The sequence below is a fragment of the Rhinolophus ferrumequinum genome, chromosome 2, assembly GCF_004115265.2.
Source record: "Rhinolophus ferrumequinum isolate MPI-CBG mRhiFer1 chromosome 2, mRhiFer1_v1.p, whole genome shotgun sequence".
Lineage (NCBI taxonomy): Eukaryota > Metazoa > Chordata > Mammalia > Chiroptera > Rhinolophidae > Rhinolophus > Rhinolophus ferrumequinum.
In genome coordinates, this window is record NC_046285.1 from 55,836,137 (window position 1) to 55,844,467 (window position 8,331).

The window sequence follows — 8,331 nt, forward strand, 5'->3', positions numbered from 1 at the left end:
GTTTTAATTTAGTAAAAGGAAAACTATGATTTGCAACTAGAGCACCTCTCAACACCTTCCCCCAATTCTCTGGGCTACAATTTGCATCTAAAAACTTAATTTAAAAACATAACAGAAAAGTCTGATGATTTCAACCACCCTCTTCAGTTTTCCACCTATATCCAGCCCCCTCCTCCAGCATACTCAGTACGTCAGATAAAGGGCCAGGTCTTCTGGGCTTCATCTCCCTTTACCTGTACCTGTACGAAGGCTATTTCACAAAATTTCCCCTTTCCTTCTTTAAAAATTCCATTTTCCTTTTCAACTCCAGCTTTTCTCACTACCCCCACCCACCCCAAGTATTATCAACAAACACTTAACCTGTTACTTTTGTGGAAGGAGTCAAGTTTTTGCAAAAAAACCTTACAGTGTTTTGCATTTTTCAAAAGTCTCCTAAACCCTGATTCAAATAGAGATTATAGAAATTGAAATTACAGTACTTTATTTAAGAGTTTATCAACAGCCAACTGTAGATAATTTTGGATCCAATTGAAAAGGATATTTTTCAGACAATTGAAATAAAATAAACATTGGAAAAATTGTTAATGTTGCTAACTGTGATAATACCTGTGGTTATATTGTTTAACAGTCCTTATCTGTTGTATGAGGTCTGACAATTAAGTTTGCGAATTTGTTGCGATGCTGTTGCTGACCCTTTTTGATATCAGAGGGATTATTCATTAAGAATTTGTACCAACTGGACAAACAGTTAACCAAGTTTACTATTTGGAAATGCTGAAAAGGCTGCATGAAAAAGTTAGAAGACCTGAACTTTTCACCAATAATTCATGGCTCTTGCATCAGGACAATCAATGCACCAGCTCACAGAGCACTGTCTGTGAGGGAGTTTTTAGCCAGTAAACAAATAACTGGTATGCTACATCTTCCCTTTAAAAATAAAATTAACAATTAAATATATTTATTGGCATTTTTCCATGTCACCTCATTCTTTTTAATGGTTATATAATTCATTGTTCATATATACCATTATTTATCTAGTGTGTTCCCTTAAATGTCTCCATTGTTCTTATTTGCTACTATAAACAATATTTACATTTCTGTACTGTTACTTTTTGAAAAATCTATGCATGTGTAATTTTTTTTTCTATATTAACAGAGATTCTCTGGGTGCAGGGATAATTGGTGTTTTTTTGTTTGTTTTCTACCTTATCCTTTTCTGTTTTAGGCAAATAAAGATTATTTCAATAAAAATTGTAAATGACAAATTACCAGCTTTTTCAAATGGAAACATAAGGTGATCAATATTGGATTGCGCATTATATTGTTTTCCAGTTAATTACTGCATATCAGGGGCCAACATTATGCACTTGAGAACAATTATTTCTGAGCTCAAAAGCTGCGGAAACTGCTCCAAGAATGATTTTCTTTTCTTCATCTAATTTATCTAGTTTATCCCCTTAAACTGAGATTGGAACTGTTTTCTCCAGTATGAGAATGTTGACATAAAGAGAAACAAAACCAAAAAGGTGAAATAATCATTTTGAAAGAAGACTAAAGTGTAAAGGAGAGGACATGGCAGGAAGCTTAATTGGGGAATCGGAATGATACCTGTGATGGTGAAAGTGGGCTCGCTAAGACTTGACAACATAGATGATGCTTCAAAGAGGCATCTGTAGGAGGAAAACCAGGATGACTATCTGGTTAAAACCAGCACCATGTGAACTTGGACTGTATTTCTAATGATGGCATTGAGGGCTTTTCAGCAAACATCTTCCCCTCAGTTTTTCTACGTTTGAAAAAGGGAAAATGCTGTCTTCTCCTGGTTTTTCATTTTATAGTAATTTGTGAATATCAAAACCTCCTTCTTCCAGTCATGCTATATGGACATGGGACTGTTTATAATGTTTAGCACATTAGTTGCCCTCTCTTGATTCTATTTCATTGTGCATGTTGTTTTCTTCCCATAACTTGTTTTCTTTCCCCTAACTTGTTTTCTTTGAAAATGCCTATCATCTTTCTTTACTCAACTGAAGAAGCCCCCTGCTCTATGAAGCCTTCCCTGACTCCACCGCAGATGTAGACTGCTTTTCCTGTGCCATTTCCTATACCCACATGATGACAATTATTTTATTGACCATGAAGTTTTGTTTTTTATGTCTCTGTTCCCTCTAGGCCTTAGGCTTCTTGAAAACAGAGATGGCCTTTCAACAAAATGGCACACATATATGAATAAATAATGGAAGGAATAGTCCAGTGAACAAATAAAGTGCAGGCAATGGATGCTTAGCTTTTTCAGGCCAGTGTCTTATCGTGATTCATTCACTCACGTTTTCAAAACTATCTGTTGAAGGTTGGCTATGTATCAGGCACAGTGCCAGGTACTTGAAATAGAGCAGTACACAAGGGTAAAATGTTTTGCCGTCTTAGAGCTGGTAATCTTTACAGGAAATTGAGATATGGAACAAGAAACCACACTCATAAGTGAAGCACCATGCGGGCAATAAGAGGAGAGCTTGGGATGTTAGAGACATGCCGACATCTAACCTAGTCTGGTGGAAATCAGGGAGGCCTCCCTGAAGAAGCGATGTGTTATTGGAGATAGGAAGGATGTTAGAAGTAAGAATTGGAAAAGGGAGATGGTGTCTCAGGGCGAGAGGCAAGAAAAGCATAGGGCGTTTGAGGCAGGGAAAGAAATGCAGTCTGGTTGGAGGGTGAAATGCAAGGAAGAGAGTGCTAAAAGGAGAGATCAGAGCAGTACCCAGGGACCACGTCACATCCAACATGAAAAATCATGTTAAAATGTGTGTTGCTTTATCTTAGAAACAATAGGAAGACATTCAAGCAAAGGGATAACATGATCGGATATTTATTTTTAAAAACTTCATCCGGCTGTAGTGCGAAGCATGGACCAGAGGAAGAAAAAGAGGAAACTGTTACAAGCTTCCAGGAGAGAGAGAATGGTTTGGGCTAAAATGAGGGAATGACTTGGATTCAGACAATGACTCGAGGGCTAGTGAGGAGTTAGAATCCATAGCATTTACTGTTTCGCTGGCTGTGGAAATGAAGGTGATGAGAGTCAAAGACAACTTCCTCGTTTCTCTTTTAAGCATGAAACACCTGGTATCGAGCCCACAGAACAACATGGTTTTAAATTAGTCAACAACAGATTCTTACAGATTTAGACACAGTGTTATGTAGAATGAATAAGATGTTTGTTTATTGATACCTACCAGATACTACACACCTACACCTACCAGAAAGGCTAAAAGGACAAAAGACAATACAAAATGTTAACAAAGATGTGGAGAATCATATGGCTGTGGGAGCATACATTGGTACAAGCACTTTGCAATTGCAGAGTGACAATATCCACTCTGTCTAAACATATGCACATCTATGACAGAGCAATTCCATTCCTAGGTATCAAAGAAGGGAGTGCAGGTGTCTCCCAAAATCACATACAAGAATGTCCATAGCAGCACTATTTATAATAGCTAAAATTTGCAAACAAACCAAATATCCATCACTGGTAAAATGGATTAAGTGGCTGTGGCATATTAAGTATTTGTGGCATATGAAATACTATACAGCAATGAAAACAAACATACTAAACTACACACGACAATATAGATGAATCTGGAGTCTTGTGTTGAGTGAAAAAACTTAGACACAAACAAATATACAGTAGTTCAAACACAGACAAATCTAATCTATGGTGTTACCCATAGGGTACCCATAGGATAGTAAGGATAATAACTGAAAGGCAGAGCAAGGAGTAACTTCTGGGGGAAAATTATCTTCTATTTCTTGACATAGACACTGATTTATTATGCAGGTATATTCACTTTGTGAAAAATTCATCTAGCTATAAACACACTTTTCTGCATGTACTTCATTAAGATTACTGAAAAATAAATTTTTGAAGGACTGTGTCCAGAAAACACAGCAGCCAAATTAAAGAAGCTCCTATTGACCAAAGGTTAACAATGCAAGTATCAAAATAATAATTATAGTAAATTAAAACACATTGAATCAATGAAAATTTATATAACTCTATGGTACCCTGAAATGAAAAATATTGAAAAATTGTCACATTTGAGCTAGCAGAGTAATTTGAGCTACCTCCCTCGAGGGATAAAGATTGTGGAGTAGGTAAATGCTGTGATTTCACGACCACATCAAAATTACGACTAAACTACAAAAAAAACCATCATTGAGAATCGCCTGAAGTCTTGCTGACCAAAGCAATATAGAGGAAGCCACCTGGAGACTAGTATGAGGGGCAGAGATACGAAATATGCTGGTCTCACATCCACATGTGACCATTAAAAATTGGAATATTTCGGCTGCGAAGGTCCCCCATCCCCAAGGAGCAAAGCGACAGACCAGGCTCCCCAGCCCAGGGTACCAGTGCCAAGGAAAGATGTCCTCACAATTTCTGGTTGTGAAAACTAGCAGAGATTGTGATTGAGTGAGACAAAGGCAGCTACATTCCGAGGTACTCCTCTTGGAGGACAAATGCACAAACTTACTCACTGATGGACTCACTCGCTCTGAGCTCCAGCGCTGGGGCAGCAGTTTGAGGGGCACGAGGGACAAACTGTCATGCAGGGACTCATGCGGGGTGTCAGGCGGGGTGTCAGGCGGGATCTCTGGTCCTGCTCCCCACATAAGATCGCAGGACATGGTGAGGTCAAAAAGGAACACCCATGGAGCCATAGATAGGGGAGTCACACCACTATATTCTCGCTGGTGGCTGGGTTGGAGACACAGGAAACAGGAGCCACACAATCCACAACCCTCACTCCACCACTTGCTAGCTGCAATTTTCGCTTGCTAGCTCAGCCACCATCTTCTTGCTAGCCCCCATTCTTTGTTAGCGTAGCCACAGCAGTTACATTAGTGGCCAGTGGCTCACTGGTTACAGCGGATGACCAACTAGCCACAGCTGATGGCCATCCAATCACAGTTGATGGCCATTTACTACCTGAGCCAGCACCTTTCCATGTGAGGCTGAGAGCCTGGAAAATGCTCTCTAGGGCTCCGTCTCCACACATGCGGTGGGGAACTGAGTTGTCTGGCTGTAGTGTGAGAGCTCGAGGGGCAGCTTTCTTCCAGATGTAGGAGCTGGCAGCAGCCATTCTTTCTTTTTTGAGCCCTCCCCCTTTCCAGCATGCAGACACAGGTGGCAGCCACATCTGAATCTCCATCAGCCTGGCTAATACCATTCATTCACCCCACCCTGGTGTTCTGAGACCACACCCCCACCCAACTTTCGAGCACTCCCAAACAGCTTGCAGTGGCTTTTTCGTATAAACTGCCTGCCTTGAGTCATGCTGCAGATTTTCCTAAAGTCTCTCAAAGGTTCACAAAACCCAAGCAAGCAGCATCTGGCTTCTGCATGTCTGATATCTCTGGCTGAGCAGCCCTAAGCCCAGCACTAATGGCAGCCAGCCCCAGTTCCCGGCTTGGCCTCTCAAGGCACCTCCAAGCACAGCGTGAGTGGCAGACATGTATGGATTGCTTTGTGACTCATGCCAGGTGGCCTCAGGCAGAGCACAAGCTGTGTCTGAATTTGGCCTTTGGTGGTCCCCTCCCAGGTAGCCCTGGAGCAGGCATGCCCACTGGCCAGGTTCAAACTGAGCTGGAGCATCACCTGGCTGCCTCCAAGGACGAAAAACTCAAAGTACACACTGGGCAGGCACCAGAGCTCTGCTAAAGTGAATCCTGATCCATAGGGTCAGTTCCTGCACAACAGTTCCTTCACTGTAGTCATGGCCTTTCCTCACAAGCAATCAACCTGGGAAAGAATTCCCCCATCAATGTGTAAACAGCAACCAAGGCTCAACAACAACAGGAGGAAACACGTAACCCACATAAGAGCATACCTGAAACACCCGGCTCTAGTGACCAGGAAGACTGTACCACTGGGTCCCACAGAACACCTACTACATAAGGACACTCTACTAAGTCCAAGAGACATAGCAGCCCTACCTAATGTATGTCTATGTGTGAGTGTCTGTGTGTATGTGCATAAACACAGAACATATGGAAGGATGTGCAGACATTCAATAAGGTTTTAGGAGTAGTAATGTTCTAGGTAGAGAGAATATGGTGCCATGCTATTTACATAAGATACATTTGAGTTTTCCTACTGTCTACAATGCACATATACAACTTTTGTAATAATAAAATGTGATATTAAAAAGCAATAGCTAATAAAGTGGAAGATAAATAAAATTGTCTAATTTGTAAATTTTTTTATTGCAATTAATAGGACACGACTACATTATAAATAGTACCCAGACTTTAGTGAACTTTAATATTTCAACCTAATCCTTTGGGCTTATATTATTTTTTTTCTTTTCAGCATGCTGAGCTACCACCCCATTAATGATTACTTCTTAACTATTTAATATTTGTTTTGTCATTCACTAGTTGCTATACAAAATATATTTTTATGCTTTATTTGGAGATGCTTTATTAAATTATCATGGATTAGAAGGAAACATCCCCTAGGCAATTAAAAAAATACTAATATTCTTTCCGGGAATACTAGTATTAAAAGACATAGTATTTTTGTATTTGTAAAAGTACTAATGCAAAATGTTCTTATTGAGAAAAAGATTCAAAATAGTCATAGATGTTAATTATCATCATAATCCTTTGAAATATTTCCTCATACAAATAAAATATTTGAGAAGGGAAAAGTTTGTATCTCTAAAATCTAGTGAATTATTTAATTAATTTTAAGCCTGCCTTTCCCCAGAATTTCAAGAGACTGTTAGAGTACACAAAACATGACAGACAATACGTCATAATATAAAAGTGAACATAAAAATTTTAAAAACCAAAGTTGAGAAAAAAATAACAACACAAATAAGTTTTTAAATGCATAGAATAATACCCATATAACTAAGAATCATGATCTACAAATAATATTTTTTCAAAGTCAATTACACAGTTAGTAATACCTATGAAATAGAAGTGAATCAATTGCCCATAATTCTGATTAGATTAGAACTTCTCCTGAGAATACTGGTAAAATCATGACCACCATTCTCAACAACATCAATATGTGTACTAGGCTTTCATCATCTCATTTTCACATTATTTTTAGCTTTTTAAACTTAAAACACTTCTTTTGGGGTCCTCAGAAATTCACAACTATATTTCCATTTTCCTAAGCACTAATTTCTAGTTTAGACAATAATCCATTAGGTACTGCAAGGGTATTAATGCTATTCATATGGATTACTAGGAATCAGAAAACCTGAGATTAAATTTTATAACCTTTTTAAAAACTCTACCATTTAAAAGATTAAAGATGATTACATTATGAATATGAATAAAATCCCGTTAGCAATCATTCACTGATTTTCTTCTTAAGTGTCTATATAATTCTATTTTTTCGAAAAAGCACCAATTTATGAGGGTAATTGATTTTGAAAGACAGTGGTGAGACTTTATTTAACTCAATCAACAAATATTTGTTAAATTTTATATGTCAGATATTTTGCTAGGCGCTGAGAATCTAGTCGTGAAAGGACAACTGAATCAGTGAATTCTAATATGGTGCATTCATAAAACATATTTGGATGTCCATTTAATAAATGAGTGAACTCCCTGTCTTAGCTATGAGGTGTGATAAAAAAAAATGTGAGTGTTTAAATTAAAACAATTATTATAGTAAAAGACACATTGCCATTAATACTCCTCAGATTACTACCCCTCACTTTGAGCATAAGTATCCCACTGTTCTTGCCACTTTCTGAAGCAGTTCTGGAAGTCTTCTTTCATGAGTATCTTTAGTTGCACTGTCCTGGCTGCCTTGATGTCCTGAATCGATTCAAAATGTTTTCCTTTCATGGTTATTTTGACTTTGGGGAAGAGCCAGAACTTGTACGGTGCCAGATCTGGTGAATAAGGTGGATGAGGACACAATGTAATGTTTTTATTTGACAGAAATTGCTGTCCAGAAGCGATGTGTGACATGGAGTGTTGTCATGATGGAGGATGAAGCAAAGAAACTCGTGAAAAAGGACTCCCAGAACTGCTTCAGAAAGTGGCAAGAAGCGTGGGATAATTGTGTTTGAAGCGAAGGGGAGTATTTTGAGAGGGATTAATAGCAATGTGTCTTTTCTGTTAAAAATTTATTCTTTTTAATTTAAATATTCACTGTATTTTTTGATCACACCTCATGTTACTGCCATAGTCTAATCATTGGGGAATGTAATGGCAAACTGAGAGTAGTGATAACATAATACACATATCTCTTATGTTGTTAATGAAACAAAGTCACCACTGACTCGGTATTAATTTAATATTTGC